Source organism: Oncorhynchus masou, chromosome 25, assembly GCF_036934945.1.
Source record: "Oncorhynchus masou masou isolate Uvic2021 chromosome 25, UVic_Omas_1.1, whole genome shotgun sequence".
NCBI lineage: Eukaryota > Metazoa > Chordata > Actinopteri > Salmoniformes > Salmonidae > Oncorhynchus > Oncorhynchus masou.
Window position 1 is genome coordinate 16,346,731 of NC_088236.1, and position 20,547 is coordinate 16,367,277.

At 45.2% G+C, this 20,547-nt stretch overlaps 1 pseudogene; it reads left to right on the top strand.

The window, feature by feature from the left end:
- The window catches only part of LOC135513594 (F-box/LRR-repeat protein 17-like), a 558,551-nt pseudogene that overhangs the window by 211,120 nt on the left and 326,884 nt on the right, over positions 1-20,547 (top strand).

Sequence of the window (20,547 nt, forward strand, 5' to 3'; positions counted from 1 at the left end):
ACTATCTCTATGTGCTACACAGAGAGGGAGAGATAGATGTAAAATAGAAAGTGTTGTCACAAAGAAACCAAGGGGTAACAGTCAAAGAGGACAGAAAGTGTGTGGAACATGACTGGTTGAAAGTGTTTGCTTTTTAAAATGAAGGTGTTTTATAACACATGCAAAAAGTGAGTCAGTAATTAAATCCTGAGTCAGTCACGCACCATCTCCTCCTTTCTAGAACAGTAGAGAGCAGCTAGTCAAACTAAAATACTAGTCACTATGGACACTTGGTGAAAACAGAGTCTCCTAGCATTAAAAGGATACTTTTGGCAACCAGTATCCCCAGATTCAGATGAACTGGTGGATAACATTTTTATGTCTCTGTGTCCAGTATGAAGGAAGTTAGATATAGTTTCGCCAGCCAATGCTAACTAGAGTTAGCGTAATGAATGGAAGTCTAGCACGCTAGCAGATACCCGTAGACTTCCGTCATTGCGCTAGCACCAGTAAGCAACTTCCTTCAAACTGCACACAGACATAAAAATGGTATCCATGAGTTCATCTGGCTCTGGGGAAGTAGGCAAAATCCTGAAGCATCCCTTTAACACACTTCCTGTATTAAACGGTGCAGTTCTGAATCTGTGTGTCAGGACTTCTGAAGTTTGCAGTGATTTCATTCTGCCAGAAGCTCCTGCACAGTGAAAGTTTCTATGTTGACTTTTGTGTTTGACTGGGAATGATTTGGGGCCTCCCTGTGTTGAATGGTGTGTGTTTTACTGGGGATGATTTGGGGCCTCCCTGTGTTAAGTGGTGTGTGTTTAACTGGGGATGATTTGGGACCTCCCTGTGTTGAGTGGTGTGTGTTTTACTGGGGATGATTTGGGGCCCCTGTGTTGAGTGGTGTGTGTTTTACTGGGGAGGATTTAGGGTCACCCGGTGTTGAGTGGTGTGTGTTTTACTGGGGATGATTTGGGGCCCTCTGTTGAGTGGTGTGTGTTTTACTGGGGATGATTTGGGGCCTCACTGTGATGAGTGGTGTGTGTTTTACTGGGGATGACTTGGGGCCTCCCGGTGTTGAGTGGTGTGTGTTTTACTGGGGATGATTTGGGGCCCTCTGTTGAGTGGTGTGTGTTTTACTGGGGATGAATTGGGGCCCACTGTGTTGAGTGGTGTGTGGTTTACTGGGGATGATTTGGGGCCCCTGTGTTGAGTGGTGTGTGGTTTACTGGGGATGATTTGAGGCCCACTGTGTTGAGTGGTATGTGTTCGAGAGAGAGGGCCCTGTAGGGTGTGTATGTGTGTTTTACATTTTGTGTGCGTGTGTGCGTACGCGTTTGTGTGTGTGTGAGAGAGCCAGCACACCACTGGTCAGTTGGCCTCAGGTGTGGAAGCAGTGAGAGATGTTTCGGGGGTTGTTCTGTTGGCGTATAGTCAGGGTTACCACATCCCAAAGCTCTTCTCGCTCTCTCTCTCTCTCTCTCTCTCTCTCTCTCTCTCTCTCTCTCTCTTTCAATCTTTCACTCTCACATCCTTTCCGATAGATTCATTTAAACAAGGAAATTTATTTTGGCTCTGTCTCCTCTCTTTCCCTCCCTCTTTCTTCCGGCCAACATTCTCAGCATATCTTTATTGCTTATGAGAATCACAAATAACCCTCTAAATTGGCTTTTATACATTTTTTACGCTTCTCATATAAATCAAGCAAGATGAGGGATGACTTGGTGTCCCCTCTGAATTTCCCTCCACTTTTTCAGGAGTTTTTAATAAAATGGTGAATATTTCACAGTTGAATCCCAATCTGGAAAAGCTTGTGAATGTTGTGAAATACGACACAACATGACATGACACTGCAGCCTCTCCTCTCCTCACCTGATACCTTTTCCCACTCCACTACACCTGGAAACTCACTTCAGTGTCCAGATGTTTGTTAAATGTCATCTAAATGTCAGAGAGACCAGAGCCGAGGATAGGGATTTGTCCTTTCCTAGCCTTCACATGCCGTTTTAGCTAAAGTGCAAAAGGACATCCCAACCAATCTCCTCCCGACCATTTCCCAGTCTTATAGATAGATCATAGTCCTAGAGCTCAACTGTACCATTGAAAAACATAGAGGATATTTCTCCACCATCTTTCTCTTTCTCATCTGTCTATAGGTGCAAGGAGCCTATCAGACCATCCACTTCCGATTGGCTCATGAACCTAAAAAGCGTAACTATCGTCTACCACTAGAGAAACTCCACATGCACTCCGCCTGCACCCCTGTCTTACAGCGTGTTAGTTGTCGTGTCTCTGACTATGATTGAATTATATGAAATGCTACTTTATCAAATCTATTACCTAACGTTTAATTGAATATGTGATTGAATTAAACCATGCAACAATTAAACCATTAATAACCTGGGGCACAAAGGAAGCATTCATTTATTTAGAGCGGTTACCTCCCGAATCCACTCTCTTAAAAATCTGAAGATCTTCTATATCAGTAGTAGTCAATTATTAATCGTCACCTCGATTGGTCTCATTCTGATTGACATAAGTACTTGGTTATCTGCATGAACCCTAGCTAATTGTTGAATCAGCAATACACAAATTGGCTTCATTACTTATTTACTAAATACCTAAATAATCACACAGAATTACATATGCACACACACAGGATAGATCACACATTGATTACTAATCATGTCTATTATGTCTAATAAAAAGTGGTCAGATGAAGCAGATGCTAAACTACAAGACTGTTTTGCTCGCACAGACTGGAACATGTTCCGGGATTCTTCCGATGGCATTGAGGAGTACACCACATCAGTCACTGGCTTTATCAATAAGTTCATCAAGGACGTCGTCCCCACAGTGACTGTACGTACATACCCCAACCAGATGCCATGGATGACAGGGAACATTCGCACTGAGCTAAAGGCTGCCGTTTTCAAGGTGCGGGACTCTAACCCAGAAGCATACAAGAAATCCTGCTATGCCCTGCGACAAACCATCAAACAGGCAAAGCATCAATACAGGACAAAGATTAAATCATACTACACTGAATCTGACACTCATCTTATGTGGCAGGGCTTGCAAACTATTACAGACTACAAAGGGAAGCACAGTCGCGAGCTTCCCAGTGACAAGAGCCTATCAGACAAGCTAAATCACTTCTATGCTCGCTTCGAGGCAAGCAATACTGAGGCATGCATGAGAGCATCAGCTGTTCCGGGTGACTTTGTGATCACGCTCTCCGTAGCCGACATGAGTAAGACCTTTAAACAGGTCAACATACACAAGGCTGCGGGGCCAGATGGATTACCAGGATGTGTGCTCCGGGCATGTGCTGACCAACTGTCAGATGTATTCACTGACATTTTGAACATGTCAAAAGGAACACTTATGGACAAAAGGAACACTTATGTGAGAATGCTATTCATTGACTACAGCTCAGCGTTCAACACCATAGTACCCTCAAAGCTCATCACTAAGCTAAGGATCCTGGGACTAAACAGCTCCCTCTGCAACTGGATCCCGGACTTCCTGACGGGCCACACCCAGGTGGTGAGGGTAAGTAGCAACACATCTTGCCACGCTGATTCTCAACACTGGAGCTCCCTAGGGGTGCGTGCACAGTCCACTCCTGTATTCCCTGTTCACCCACGACTGCATGGCCAGGCATGACTCCAACACCATCATTAAGTTTGCAGACGACACAGCAGTGTGTAGACCTGATCACCGACAACGACGAGACACGGTGCCAGAATAACAACCTATCCCTCAACGTAACCAAGACTAAGGAGATGATTGTTGACTACAGGAAAAGGAGGACTGAGCATGCCCCCATTCTCATCGATGGGGCTGTAGTGGAGCAGGTTGACAGCTTCAAGTTCCTCGGTGTCCACATCAACAACCAACTAGAATGGTCCAAACACACACCAAGGCAGTCATGAAGAGGGAATGACAAAGCCAATTCCCGTAAAGGAAACTAAAAAGATTTGGCATGGGTCCTGAGATCCTGAAAAGGTTCTACAGCTGCAACATCGAGAGCATCCTGACTGGTTGCATCACTGCTCTCTCTACTACCGTATGGCAAGCGGTACCAGAGTGCCAAGTCTAGGACAAAAAGGCTCTCAACAGTTTTTACCCCCAAGCCATAAGACTCCTGAACAGGTAATCAAATGGCTACCCGAACTATTTGCATTGTGTGCCACCCCCCCCCAACCTCCTCCAACCCCTCTTTTACGCTGCTGCTACTCTCTGTTTATCATATATGCATAGTCACTTTAACTATACATTCATGTACATACTTCCTCAATTGGGCCGACCAACCAGTGCTCCCGCACATTAGCTAACCGGGCTATCTGCATTGTGTCCCGCCACCCGCCATCCAACACCCGCCAACCCCTCTTTTACGCTACTGCTACTCTCTTTTCATCATATATGCATAGTCACTTTAACCATATCTACATGTACATACTACCTCAATCAGCCTGACTAACCAGTGTCTGTATGAAGCCTCGCTGCTGTATTTAGTCTTTTTACTGTTGTTTTATTTCTTTACCAACCTATTGTTCACCTAATACCTTTTTTGCACTCTTGGTTAGAGCCTGCAAGTAAGCATTTCACTGTTGTATTCGGCGCACTTGACAAATAAACTTTGATTTGATGTCATGAAAAGCTCCATATGATGGCTGGTTACACAAAGGAAAGGGGTTGTGTTTGAATGTAAGAGTGGAAAGACTGAGGGAAAAAGGGATTGGGTCTCTATCGGACCTTGAGATGCCATGCTACCGTAAATACAGAATATTATGCATTCTAATAACTGCCCGTTCGGAGAAGGAAAATGCAAGATATATATTCACTCTGAGCTGCTCTTTGATAGATGGGTCAAAGATGGAAGACTAGTTTGCCCAGCAGAGATCGCCATTGTCCTTTGACGAATCTTTCTGGTCGTTGTTTTATAAAGCGGATACGTTAAAGTATCCTGTCGTTCTTAGGAGATTGTCTGTCCTTTCCTAGGACACGTACGTTTACAGCTGCAGCTGATAACTCAACGCCTAGGATGTATCACTCCTTCTTTAGTAAATAATAGTTCAAAGTTCATAAGTTGCCATGATCAGCTCGTGCTGTATTCTGGCTAGTTTGGTCGAAATGTACCATTCCAGCGCAGTGATCGTCACCTCCACATTGCAAATCGCTCTTTTTAACATTAGGAAACAGTCATAACATTTCTGGAACTCAATGTTAATTTCGTTAGGTTGCAGTTGAAATTAGCACTTTTAAACTACTGGACACCAGTCCTCACGTCATCAGGAACTGAGGTTGACTTCCGTCAACAGGCTTTTGTACTGGGGGAGAGGGCATGTTTCATAGTTCTCAACCAATGTCTGTTCACTTGTGTGTGGCCACTGAATGGGCCTACGTTTTACGATGAAAGAATTATCTTATTTAGGAGGCTAAAATTACATTTCATCATTTCACAAATAGCTTCATATTTAAACATTTAAATTGCACAACAATTCCATGTGAATCTGATATCTAGAATGTGTAGACTTTCCAAGATACAATTTATGTCGTCCTATCATCAGATATAATGTCCCAGACACCAACTGATCTGACATCATATTCTTTATGTACCAACAGACACTTTAAACTGGTTGAGAAAGGGAAATATTTTTTATAATTTTTTTTTTTTTTAATTTAACCTTTATTTAACCAGGTCGGCTAGTTGAGAACAAGTTCTCATTTACAACCTCGTCCTGGCCTAGATAAAGCAAAGAAGTTCGACACATACAACAACACAGCATTACACATGGAATAAACATACATACAGTCAATAATACAGTAGAAAAAGTATATATACAGTGCATATATATACAGTGTCATGACGTTGGCCTGGGGGTAGGTTTATGACAGTCATAAATACCTCTTCCTCCCTTTTTCCTCTCTCTACCCTACTGATGTTACATTTGCAAACCACTTGGTTAACATAGTGATTCTGGGAACATCAGAAGGTGGGGGGAAATGAACTATATTCTGGTAATCCGACCAATTGAACATATGCGGTGGTACTTAATGAATATGATGTCAGTTCGGTTGTCATCTGAGACATTCTCATCAAGGATAAGATTACATAAACTCTACAGTGGAAAATCTACACATCAGAGTTATCGGATTCACATGGAAGTGTTGTTCAATTTAAATGTTTGAATATGAAATTATTCATGATGGGATGAAATGTGATTTTAGCTTCTAAAATGTGAGATTTGGGTTTTCACAAGGTTAGGGCTCTGCTCAATCAGTGGTCCGCCCCTGTGAAGGGACATGGGCTATAAAACTTTTCAAACACGCCTTCCTCTCCCTTCCTGTATAAAGCCTTGATGACAATATAACCTCCTGTTCCGAGGATGTGAGGATGATGGTCCGATGTCAGAATGGTTCAGATAATACAGAACGAAGTCAACATCAGGGTGAGCTTTGGTTGCGAATGGTATGATCTTTGAAATCTTATTCACTACAGAGGTGATACCTCCTAGCCGTTGAGTTAGCAACAGCAGCTGCAAACGAGGGTTAGGAAGGAACAGACAGAGTATCCCATCTATCACACAACGACGTTACTACCATGTATCCAATTGACCACCGGAGACATTCTTCAATGGACAAAGGACTCGGTTTGGCAACACGGCCTTCCATCTACCACCAACCTACTGAAGCGCTACTCAGAGTAAATATTTATTGCATTTACTTTGATTTAGAATGCATAAGATACTGTATTTACGATAGCACAGCTTCGCCCTTCAGTCTTCCCGCTCTTTCACTCAAACCCAGCCCCTTTTCTTTTGTGTATCAAGCTGTCATATCTGTTCTGCCCACCAGGGACGTTTTCCTATATGACGTCATTTGTATTCAAGTTATGATTTAATTATGTGTATATGTAATTCTGTGTGATTAGTTAGGTATTTAGTAAATAAATAATTAAACCCAATGTTGTATTGCTGATTCAACTTGTTAGCCAGGGTTCGTGAAGATAACCAAGAATTTACAACTTTCAGACGAGACAGAATTAAGGTGACGATTAATATTAATAGGTCTTTAAGAGTTTATTCGGAAGATAACAACTCTATAAATATTATTTTGATTCTCTAGTTGATTACATTTACATGATTAGCTCAATCAGGTAATATTAATTACGGAGAAATTATTTTATAGAATAGCATGTCATATCTCTTAATCCGGCATAGCCAAAGACACGACAACTGTTTGCAAATGAGGTAGGATTAGTGAGGTAAAGCAATAAATAGGCCATGGTGGTGAAGTAATTACAATATAGCATTTAAACACTAGAATGGTAGATGTGGAGAAGATGAATGTGCAAGTTGAGATACTGGGGTGCAAAGGAACAAGATAAATAAATAAATACAGTATGGGGATGAGGTAGTTGGATGGGCTATTTACAGATGGGATATGTACAGGTGCAATGATCTGTGAGCTGCTCTGACAGCTGGTGCTTAAAGCTAGTGAGGGAGGTAAGAGTCTCCAGCTTCAGAGATTTTTGCAGTTTGTTCCAGTCATTGGCAGCAGAGAACTGGAAGGAAAGGCGGCCAAAGGAAGAATTGCCTTTGGTGGTGACCAGTGAAATATACCTGCTGGAGCGCGTGCTAAGGCAGGGCTTTACCTAGCATAGACTTGTAGATCAAATCAAATACATTTTTATTTGTCACATACACATGGTTAGCAGATGTTAATGCGAGTGTAGCTGAAATGCTTGTGCTTCTAGTTCCGACAATGCAGTAATATCCAATGAGTAATCTAACCTAACAATTTCACAACACTTACCTTATACACACAAGTGTAAAGGAATGAATAAGAATATTTACATAAAAAACATATTTGAATGAGTGATGGTATAGAACCCCATAGGCAAGATGCAGTGGATGGTATAGACTACAGTATATACATATGAGATGAGTAAACATAGAAAAGTGGCATTGTTTAAAGTGGCTAGTGATACATTACATCAAGATGGCAAGATGCAGTAGATGGCATAGAGTACAGTACATACATATGAGATGAGTAATGTAGGGTTTGGCGACAAGTATGAAGCGAGGGCCAGCCAACGAGAGCGTACAGGTTGCAGTGATGGGTAGTATGTGGGGCTTTGGTGACAAAACGGAAATATTGTTCCATTCCCCAACCTTTTGATGTTATCATACTTTCTCTGTGTTATCAAAGGGCTTTCCAAGAGTCCATTCTGTCGAGTGGAGAGAAAAGGGGGAAAGCTATTTATCGGGGTTATTAACCTCACCCAACAAGCCTTTGCCTTGTACCTTTCTTATTTACTGTCGACTGGCATGTTGTTGTGTAAGGGCTGTCAGAGGACATCAGGCTACTGTTTACCAGAGTAAACACACAGAGGGTTTTAATTCAGCTACTCCGGTGTTACACTTGACAAGTCATTTTGAGTAATGGCGGCTTTAGACACCTTGATCAGTATCAGCGGCGGCTGGACAAATCTGTCTGAAAGAGACTGTGAACAGACAAATGTACAGCTGACACAGGACCAGTATGGAACAGCCCCTCCAGCTACAAGTTATCCTTAGCCACAGATCTAGGAGCAGCTTACCCTCCTCCTTTTATTTCCTAGCATATTATATGCCTATGGCTTCGCTTGGTTTCATCTGGAAACAATTCAGTTAAGTCACTTGGTAAAATAGACATTTCTCTCTATTTCTAAACCTCTTGTGAAAAACCCCTTTGCCCGTCCACATCACTGGTATTATTAAAGGTTTTGGAGATGTTTTGTGTTTAAAGAGCTTGTGTTAATTGAGTATGGCTCAAGTGGCTGGAATGATAGGGTACTTTGGTTTAGTGCTCAAAGATGTGCAGTTGTGTGTCCATATAGCTGCAGGGCTCCGTGTCCGAGTCCCTTAAGGGACTCTTTCCAGTGTTCCACCCCAGAGAGAAGCTTTTAAACTGGGCTTGTGTTTGTTCAGTCTCCAGCTGGCTCTGAGTAATGTGTAAATACTAGGAGTCGCACCGAATCAGGCCGTCTGCTCAATAAATAGGTAATGTAATCACGCAGAATACTGCTTAACTTCTGGCGTCGAGCAATCCTGGATCCGGGATTCTATTTATAGCCTCAAGCTCATTAGCATAACGCAACGTTAACTATTCATGAAAATCGCAAATGAAATGAAATAAATATATTTGCTCTCAAGCTTAGACTTTTGTTAACAACACTGTCGTCTCAGATTTTCAAAATATGCTTTTCAACCATAGCTAAACAAGCATTTGTGTAAGAGTGTTGATAGCTAGCATAGCTATAAGCCTAGAATTCAGCCAACAACATTTTCACAAAAACAAGAAAATCATTCAAATAAAATAATTTACCTTTGAAGAACTTCAGATGTTTTCAATGAGGAGACTCTCAGTTAGATAGCACATGTTCAGTTTTTCAAAAAATATTTTTTTGTAGGAAAAATCGCTCCGTTTTGTTCACGTTTGGCTATGAAAAAAACCTGTATCCAGTTATAGCCACAAGCTCATTAGCATAAAGTAACGTTAACTATTTATGAAAATCGCAAATGAAATGAAATGAATGTGCTAGCTCTCAAGCTTAGCCTTTTCTTAACAACACTGTCATCTCAGATTTTCAAAATATGTTTTTGAACCATAGCAAAACAAGCATTTGTGATAGCTAGCGTAGCATTTAGCGTAACATTTAGCGGCCAACATTTGCACAAAAACCAGAAAAGGATTCAAATAAACTCATTTACCTTTGAAGAACTTCGGATGTTTTCAATGAGGAGACTCTCAGTTAACAGCAAATGTTCAGTTTTTCCTGAAAGATTCTTTGTGTAGGAGAAATCGCTCCGTTTTGTACATCACGTTTGGGTACCAAAAAAAACGAAAATTCAGTCATCAAAACGGCAAACTGTTTTCCAAATTAACTCCATAATATCGACTGAAACACGGCAAACACTGTTTAGAATCAATCCTCAATGTGTTTTTCACACATCTCTTCATTGATATATGTTCGTGGTAGTCTCCTTTCTCCGGTGAATCGCTTGGAAAAAGACGTGCAGTTGAAGATGACGCACCAATTTCGACGGAGGACACCGGGCGGACACCTGGCAAATGTAGTCTCTTATGGTCAATCTTCCAATGATATGCCTACAAATACGTCACAATGCTGCAGACACCTTGGGGAAACGATAGATAGGGCAGGCTCATTCCTGTCGCATTCACAGCCATATAAGGAGACAATGAAAAACAGAGCCTCAAAAATCCTGCTCATTTCCTGGTTGCAGTTTCATCTTGGTTTTGCCTGTAGCTTCTGTTCTGGGGCACTCACAGACAATATCTTTGCAGTTCTGGAAACGTCAGAGTGTTTTCTTTCCAAAGCTATCAATTATATGCATAGTCGAGCATCTTTTTGAGACAAAATATTGCGCTTAAAGCGGGCACGTCTTTTTATCCAAAAATGAAATAGCGCCCCCATAGATTTAACAGGTTAAGGAGGGCACCACTGGCCAGGAACCAAAAGAGCCAGGAGCCTCGTTGCACTCAGGGAGAGATCGGGGTCGCACACTGGGCCGTCTGGGCAGGGATACAGGCTTTGATGATTCCTGTGTGAAGACGCTTGTGCTTAAACACCCCTTTGCCCAAACACTCTCAGACAGGCTGTAATAAAGGTACTTACACAGATACGCTGGCTGTAATAAAGGTACTTACACAGATACGCTGGCTGTAATAAAGGTACTTGCACTCTACTATATTGGGCCCAAATCCTAACTTGAGATCCGCGCAAGGAACTCAAACTTTTGTTGAGATGTCCAAAAAGCTTTAAGGAAAGATGCTCAGTTGTTGGAGAAGATGTGCAGTGGTTAAGAAATGGTCTGTGTCTGAACCAGACCATACAAATGGGGCCTCTCAGGTGTGAAGGCAGTCTGATGTGAAGGACCAGGGATGGATGTCTTAGTTATATAGGATTTGGTAGAACGGTGTGCCTCACAGATGTGTAGAAGTCAAAACAGGTTTAACATGCAGTCCTATACAGTGATGTGCATATCCCCCCCCCCCCCCCACACACACACACAGACACACACCCACACACACAGACACGCACACACACAAATGAGACTAGGGAAGCAGGGAGAAGCCACCGTGCTGGGTTTAACGAACCTTGGTTAAATGAATTGAGCTCTTTCTATTGAATTCACCTCACTGGTGGTAGAGCAGCACTACAGCCATTGTGTCTTGGGTTCCCCCTGTGTATGCATACCTGTTTGTCTAACACTAGCCTAATGAGCGGATGTTATTGAGGAGTGTAATTGCGTATTAAGACGCTGTTCTATTAGGCAGGTTTGAGAGTGCACATTTTTATGCAAATGCACAGAACTGGGCCCAGATTACGAAAATGACCTAGGCTTCTGTCACCAGGGGAGCGAGGGAGGTCCTTTAACGAAAGGAGAAAAATATATACAGGTATCATAGAAAGGCAGGAGAGATAGGAAGTCACCGGTCTCTCTGTCTGTCTGATTTTCTCTGTCTGTCTGTCTGGTTTGTCTGGTCTGTCTGTCTTTGTATGTATGTCTGTCTCTCTGTCTGTCCCTCTGTCTGTCTCTCAGTGTGTCTGTCTGTCTGGTCTGTCTGTCTCTGTCTGTCTGGTTTGTCTGGTCTGTCTGTCTCTGTATGTATGTCTGTCTCTCTGTCTGTCCCTCTGTCTGTCTCTCAGTGTGTCTGTCTGTCTGGTCTGTCTGTCTCTGTCTGTATGTATGTCTGTCTCTGTCTGTATGTCTGTCTCTCTATCTGTCTCTCTTTCTCTATCTGTGTGTCTGTCTGTCTCTGTCTGTCTGTCTCTGTCTGTCTGTCTGTCTGTCTGTCTGTCTGTCTGTCTGTCTGTCTGTCTGTCTGTCTGTCTGTCTGTCTGTCTGTCTGTCTCTGTATGTATGTATGTCTGTCTCCCTGTCTGTCTCTCTGTGTGTCTGTCTGTCTCTGTCTCTGTATGTATGTCTGTCTCTCTGTCTGTCTCTCTGTGTGTCTGTCTGTGTGTCTGTCTGTCTATCAAGGGCAGGGGAGTCAACTCATTCCATGGAGAGCCAAGTGTCTGCAGGTCTTTGTTTTATTCTTTTGTTTAAGACCCAGACAACCAGGTGAGGGGAGTTCCTTACTAATCAGTTACCTTAATTCATCAATCAAGTACAAGGGAGGAGCGTAAACCCACAGACACTCAACCCTCCGTGGAATGAGTTTTACACGTGATCTATGGTGTAGTGGAGAAAAGCTTTAATGTTGCCTGGATGATTTAGCATATTGAATTTGAATCTTTCAAAATCACTTCCCCCCTCCCTGTCCCCCATCAGTGTAGCTCACTGGTGTGCAGCGTTGTGTGCAGCGGGGGTGTGCAGCGGGGGTGTGCAGCGTGGTGTTGTTAAGGGAATTTTTTATCAATAATGACTAATTATGTATACATTTTAACCTCTTGAAACTCCCCATCCCGGATCCGGGATTGTGACTAAGCCTCAGGCTCATTAGCATAACGCAACGTTAACGATTTCTGAAAATCTCAAATAAAATTAAAATAATGCGTTTGCTCTCAAGCTTAGCCTTTTCTTAACAACACTGTCATCTCAGATTTTCAAAATATGCTTTTGAACCATAGAAATTGACTAATTTGTGTAAGAGTATGCAAAGCTAGCATAGCATTTTGTGTAGCATGTAGCACGCAACATTTTCACAAAAGCCAGACAACCAAATAAATAAAATCATTTACCTTTGAAGAGCTTCTGATGTTTTCAATGAGGAGACTCCCAGCCACATACCAAATGCGCAGTGTTTCCTGAAAGCGTCTGTGTGTAGTAGAAATCGTTCCGTTTTCTACATTGCGCCTGGCTACCGAAACGAACCGAAAATGCAGTCACCTACAACGTGAAACTTTTTCCGGATTAACTACATAATATCGACCGAAACATGGCAAACGTTGTTTGGAATCAATCCTCAAGGTGTTTTTTCACATATCTTGTCATGTCTTATTATGTCTGTTCCTGTCCTTTCTCTTCACTCTGTCTCTCTCTGCTGGTCTTATTAGGTTACCTTCTCTTTCTCTCCTTCTCCAGCTGTTCCTCATCTCCTCTAACTAGCTCATTCACCCTTTCCCCACCTGTTCCCTTTTTTCCCTCTGATTAGGTCTCTATTTCTCTCTCTGTTCCTGCTACTTTCGGTGTCAGATTCTCGTTTGTGTTTCTCATGCCAGAAGCAAGCTATCGTCTCGTTTGCTTCCACCTAGTCCTATCCTGTCGGAGTCTGCCTGGCAGGTGCATCCTGCACTCTACTAACTATCTTTTGTTCCATTGACAACATCGGAAGAGGATCTATGCCATTCCTGTTTTTTCATTAAAGAACTCTGTTTCTGTTAAAACCGCTTTTGGGTCTTCACTCAAGTACATAACAGAAGAATCTGACCAAGAATGGACCCAGCGGCTCCGGACCCTTTTCACTCCGCCGTCGAGATCCAGGGAGCGATGCTAGGCAGACACGAGGAGGAATTGTCTGCTGCTCGACATGCCGTTGAGACCCTGGCCGTCCAAGTCTCCGACCTCACAAGACAGGTTCACCAACTCCACCTCGATCCACCGCCCACTTCCAGGGTTTCCGAGTCTCCGGAGCCCAGGATCAATAACCCACCGTGTTACTCTGGGGAGCCCACTGAGTGCCGCTCATTCCTCACTCAGTGTGATGTGGTGTTCTCTCTCCAGCCCAACACTTACTCCAGGAGCACAGCCCGCATCGCCTACGTCATTTCTCTCCTTACCGGACGGGCGCGTGAGTGGGGCACGGCAATCTGGGAGGCGAGGGCTGAGTGTATTAACCAGTATCAGGACTTTAAGGAGGAGATGATACGGGTTTTTGACCGTTCTGTTTTTGGGGAGGAGGCTTCCAGGGCCCTGTCTTCCCTATGTCAGGGGAATCGATCCATAACGGATTATTCTATTGAGTTTCGCACTCTCGCTGCCTCTAGTGACTGGAACGAGCCGGCTTTGCTCGCTCGTTTTCTGGAGGGTCTCCTCGCCGAGGTTAAGGATGAGATTCTCTCCCGGGAGGTTCCTTCCAGTCTGGACTCCTTAATAGCTCTCGCTATTCGCATAGAGCGACGGTTTGATCTTCGTCGCCGAGCTCGTGGAAGGGAGCTCGCGTTCTCCGTTGCCCCCTCTCCGCATCACAGCCACCTGCTGCATCACTGCCACCCTCCTCCGCCGGCTCGGGTGCTGAGCCTATGCAGCTGGGGGTATCCACATCTCGGCCAAGGAGAAGGAACGGAGAATCACCAACCGCCTCTGTCTCTACTGCGGCTCCGCTGGTCATTTTGTCACCTCATGCCCAGTAAAAGCCAGAGCTCATCAGTAAGAGGAGGGCTACTGGTGAGCGCAACTACTCAGGTCTCTCCTTCAAGATCCTGCACTACCTTTCCGGTCCATCTCCGCTGGACCGGTTCATCTGCTTCCTGCAGTGCCTTGATAGACTCTGGGGCGGAGGGCTGTTTTATGGACGAGACCTGGGCTCGGGAACATGACATTCCTCTCAGACAGTTAAGGGATCCCACGGCCTTGTTCGCTTTAGATGGTAGTTCTCTCCCCGAGATTCAGCGTGAGACGCTGCCTTTAACCCTCACTGTCTCTGGTAATCATAGCGAAACCATTTCTTTTTTAATTTTTCGTTCACCTTTTACACCTGTTGTTTTGGGTCATCCCTGGCTAGTTCGCCATAACCCTTCTATTAATTGGTCTAGTAATACTATCCTATCCTGGAATGTTTCTTGTCATGTGACCTGTTTAATGTCTGCTATCCCTCCTGTTTCCTCTGTCTCTTCTTCACAGGAGGAGCCTGGTGATTTGACAGGGGTGCCGGAGGAGTATCACGATCTGCGCACGGTGTTCAGTCGTTCCAAGGCCACTTCTCTCCCTCCACACCGGTCGTATGACTGTAGTATTGATCTCCTTCCGGGAACTACTCCCCCGGGGTAGATTATACTCTCTGTCGGCTCCTGAACGTAAGGCTCTCGAGGATTATTTGTCTGTATCGCTCGACGCCGGTACCATAGTCTCCTCCTCCTCTCCCGCCGGAGCGGGGTTTTTTTTTGTTCAGAAGAAGGACGGGTCCCTGCGCCCATGCGTGGATTATCGAGGGCTGAATGACATAACAGTTAAGAATCGTTATCCGCTTCCTCTTATGTCTTCAGCCTTCGAGATCCTGCAGGGAGCCAGGTTTTTCACCAAATTGGACCTTCGTAACGCCTACCATCTCGTGCGCATCAGGGAGGGGGACGAGTGGAAGACGGCGTTTAACACTCCGTTAGGGCACTTTGAATACCGGGTTCTTCCTTTCGGCCTCGTTAACGCTCCAGCTGTCTTTCAGGCACTAGTTAACGACGTCCTGAGAGACATGCTGAACATTTTTGTTATCGTTTACATGGACGATATCCTGATTTTTTCACCGTCTCTCCCGATTCATGTTCAGCACGTGCGACGCGTCCTCCAGCGCCTTTTGGAGAACTGTCTTTATGTGAAGGCTGAGAAGTGCACTTTTCATGCCTCCTCTGTCCCTTTTCTCGGTTCCGTTATTTCCGCTGAGGGCATTAAGATGGATCCCGCTAAGGTCCAGGCTGTCATTGATTGGCCCGTTCCTAAGTCACGCGTCGAGCTGCAGCGCTTTCTTGGCTTCGCGAATTTCTATCGTCGTTTCATCCGTAATTTCGGTCAGGTGGCAGCTCCCCTCACAGCCCTTACTTCTGTTAAGACGTGCTTTAAGTGGTCCGTTTCCGCCCAGGGAGCTTTTGATCTTCTCAAGAATCGTTTTACATCCGCACCTATTCTTGTTACACCTGACATCTCTAGACAGTTTGTTGTTGAGGTTGACGCGTCAGAGGTGGGCGTGGGAGCCATTCTTTCTCAGCGCTCCCTCTCTGACGGCAAGGTCCATCCTTGCGCGTTTTTCTCTCATCGCTTATCGCCGTCAGAACGTAATTATGATGTTGGTAATCGCGAACTGCTCGCCATCCGCTTAGCCCTAGGCGAATGGCGACAGTGGTTGGAGGGGGCGACCGTTCCTTTTGTCGTTTGGACTGACCATAGGAACCTTGAGTACATCCGTTCAGCCAAACGACTTAATGCGCGCCAGGCTCGTTGGGCTCTGTTTTTCGCTCGTTTCGAGTTCGTTATTTCTTATCGTCCGGGCTCAAAAAACACCAAGCCTGATGCTTTATCTCGTCTCTTCAGTTCTTCTGAGGTCTCCACCGACCCCGAGGGATTCTCCCTGAGGGGCGTGTTGTCGGGTTGACTGTCTGGGGAATTGAGAGGCAGGTAAAGCAAGCACTCGCTCACACTCCGTCGCCGCGAGCTTGTCCTAGGAACCTTCTGTTCGTTCCCGTTCCTACTCGTCCGGCCGTTCTTCAGTGGGCCCACTCTGCCAAGTTAGCCGGCCACCCCGGCGTTCGGGGTATGCTCGCTTCCATTCGCCAGCGTTTCTGGTGGCCCACTCGGGAACGTGACGCGCGTCGATTTGTCGCTGCTTGTTCGGTCTGCGCGCAGACTAAATCTGGGAACTCTCCTCCTGCCGGCCGTCTCAGACCGCTTCCCATTCCCTCTCGACCGTGGTCTCACATTGCTTTAGATTTTATCACCGGACTGCCTTCATCAGCGGGGAAGACAGTTATTCTTACGGTTGTCGATAGATTCTCTAAGGCGGCTCATTTCATTCCTCTCGCTAAGCTCCCTTCTGCTAAGGAGACGGCTCAGATCATTATCGAGAATGTTTTCCGAATTCATGGCCTTCCGTCAGACGTCGTTTCGGACAGAGGCCCGCAGTTCACGTCTCAATTTTGGAGGGAGTTTTGCTGTTTGATTGGGGCTTCCGTCAGTCTCTCGTCCGGCTTTCATCCCCAGTCTAACGGTCAAGCCGAACGGGCCAATCAGACTGTTGGTCGCATCTTACGCAGTCTTTCTTTTCGTAACCCTGCGTCTTGGTCAGAACAGCTCCCCTGGGCAGAGTACGCCCACAACTCGCTTCCTTCGTCTGCTACCGGTCTATCTCCTTTTCAGAGTAGCCTCGGGTACCAGCCTCCGCTGTTCTCATCTCAGCTCGCCGAGTCCTGCGTCCCCTCCGCTCAGGCTTTTGTCCAGCGTTGCGAGCGCACCTGGAAGGGGGTCAGGTCGGCACTTTGCCGTAATAGGGCGCAGACTGTGAGGGCCGCTAATAAGCGTAGTACCAAGAGTCCTAGATATTGTTGCGGTCAGAGAGTATGGCTCTCCACTCAGAACCTTCCCCTTAAGACAGCTTCTCGCAAGTTGACCCCGCGGTTCATTGGTCCGTTCCGTATTTCTCAAGTCATTAATCCTGTCGCTGTACGACTTCTTCTCCCGCGCTATCTTCGTCGCGTTCACCCGGTCTTCCATGTCTCCTGTGTTAAGCCCGTTCTTCGCGCCCCCCGCTCGTCCCTCCCCCCATCCTTGTCGAGGGCGCACCTATCTACAGGGTTCGTAAGATTTTGGACATGCGTCCTCGGGGCCGTGGTCATCAGTACCTAGTGGATTGGGAGGGGTACGGTCCTGAGGAGAGGAGTTGGGTTCCCTCTCGGGACGTGCTGGACCGTTCGCTGATCGATGATTTCCTCCGTTGCCGCCAGGTTTCCTCCTCGAGTGCGCCAGGAGGCGCTCGGTGAGTGGGGGGGGGGGTACTGTCATGTCTTATTATGTCTGTTCCTGTCCTTTATCTTCACTCTGTCTCTCTCTGCTGGTCTTATTAGGTTACCTTCTCTTTCTCTCCTTCTCCAGCTGTTCCTCATCTCCTCTAACTAGCTCATTCACCCTTTCCCCACCTGTTCCCTTTTTTCCCTCTGATTAGGTCTCTATTTCTCTCTCTGTTCCTGCTACTTTCGGTGTCAGATTCTCGTTTGTGTTTCTCATGCCAGAAGCAAGCTATCGTCTCGTTTGCTTCCACCTAGTCCTATCCTGTCGGAGTCTGCCTGGCAGGTGCATCCTGCACTCTACTAACTATCTTTTGTTCCATTGACAACGTCGGAAGAGGATCTATGCCATTCCTGTTTTTTCATTAAAGAACTCTGTTTCTGTTAAAACCGCTTTTGGGTCTTCACTCAAGTACATAACATATCTCTTCATTGACATGCAGTTCGTGGAAGCTTGCTTCTCTCTCTGTGCCCCATGAAAAAATACTGGCAGGTGACTTTTGCGCACCAATTTCGGCGCAGGACACCGGGCGGACACGTGGTAAATGTGGTCTCTTATGGTCAATCTTCCAACGATCTGCCTACAAATACGTCACAATGCTGCAGACACCTTGGGGAAACGACAGAAAGGGCAGACTCATTCCTCTTGCGTTCACAGCCATATAAGGAGATCATGAAAGACAGAGCCTCAAAAATCCTTGTCATTTCCTGGATGCCAAGTCATCTTGGTTTTGCCTGAAGCTCACGTTAAAGGGCACGCACAGAGAAGATATTTGTATTTCTGGACACGTCAGAGTGTTTTCTTTCGAACAGTAGCAATTATATGCATAGTCGAGCATCTTTTTGTGACAAAATATCTTGTTTAAAACGGGAACGTTTTTCTTCCAAAAATGAAATAGCGCCACCATAAGTGTAAGAGGTTAATCAGGACTGACTAATCAGAATACTATTATGTTACTGTATATGTATGTATTTTCTTTTTAATCCTTGTACTGAATATAATGTGTGTAAATATAATCAAGAATTAGAACAATGACTGTCTGTTCCTTGATAGAAATGAATGAACTATATCGCCAGACTGGCTAGAATGCTTATCTACACAGGCTGACCTTGGCTCTAGACAATGTGGGAAGGCTTGAGAACTATACAGCTTTTGTACCAGTGTCAAGAAGAGACGTAAATGTTTGGAAAACGCTGACGTCATTTTTAGTTTATAACCTGTGATAAAATGTATCATGTGCAGTACTCACGAGAATAAACGCAGCTGGTTGATTTCAAAGACTGGTCTCTGTCCATTTTATGGAAGTGAGAGAGAGAGAGGGACTCTGTGTGTGTGTGTGTGTGTGTGTGTGTGTGTGTGTGTGTGTGTGTGTGTGTGTGTGTGTGTGTGTGTGTGTGTGTGTGTGTGTGTGTGTGCTAGTCGGTCATCTATTACAAAACACTGGGATTTGCTGTTTGTGTGGGTTGTTTGGGTAGTGTGTTTCTACTATGATCCTATGTTGGGTTTTGGAAGTTTTGACCAGCTCACAAATCTCACTGGGAAAGCACCCTTAGTGCTGGACAGCTCAGCTTTGAATTGGTGCTGTACACATGCCAGTTCAAATGCACTCCCTCCCTCCCTCCCTCCCTCCCTCCCTCCCTCCCTCCCTCCCTCCCTCCCTCCCTCCCTCCCTCCCTACCCTCCCTACCTCCCTACCTACCTACCTCCCTACCTACCTACCTCCCTACCTACCTACCTCCCTCCCTCCCTACCTGCCTCCTTCTCTGCCTCCCTCCCTCTCTCCCTCTCTGCCTCCCTCCCTCTCTCCCTCTCTCTCCCACACTCTCCCACCCTAACACGTCCATATTGTGTGTTTTGACCTTAAAATTTCAGCTGGAACGGATCGATGCCCCAACACTCTGAAGACACCCCCAGAAACTTTCTGGACACTTCTCTTTTCCCTTTTGGAAACTCTTTCAAGAGTTTAACTTTTTCTTCTGACACTAAGAATTCCCCAATTTAGAATGAGTAGATGAGGGGTGTATGGAGTTCAGTCTGGTTGTTTTTAGGTGTGTGTGTGAGCGTGTGCATACTATTTAGCTGTAGCCTTCCCAACCCCGCTGGCTAGTATTGAGTCCCTGAGTTAACTGTTGTTCAAGCATTGCTGCTTGCAACACCAGAGTATCGGCTTTGATTACTGGATGGGGTACACGTTACCAAGTGTGCTGACTGTATATCATATCACAATAGCCCATAGATTATTTTTTTAAACTTTTATTTAGCTAGGCATGTCAGTTAAGAACAAATTATCATTTTCAATGACGGCCTAGGAACAGTGCCTTGTTCAGGGGCAGAACGACAGATTTGTACCTTGTCAGCTCGGGGATTCGAACTTGCAACCCAACGCTCTAACCACTAGGCAACCCTGCCACCTCATGGAGCCTGAATGCTTCTGTTTCTGTGATACGTCATTGTCCCAGTTCAGAGCTGTGGTCTACATTGATTATGTTATTACCAAGTCTTTGTCCCAGTTCAGAGCTGTGGTCTACATTGATTATGTTATTACCAAGTCATTGTCCCAGTTCAGAGCTGTGGTCTACATTGATTATGTTATTACCAAGTCATTGTCCCAGTTCAGAGCTGTGGTCTACATTGATTATGTTATTACCAAGTCATTGTCCCAGTTCAGAGCTGTGGTCTATATTGATTATGTTATTACCAAGTCATTGTCCCAGTACAGAGCTGTGGTCTATATTGATTATGTTATTACCAAGTCTTTGTCCCAGTTCAGAGCTGTGATCTATATTGATTATGTTATTACCAAGTCATTGTCCCAGTTCAGAGCTGTGGTCTACATTGA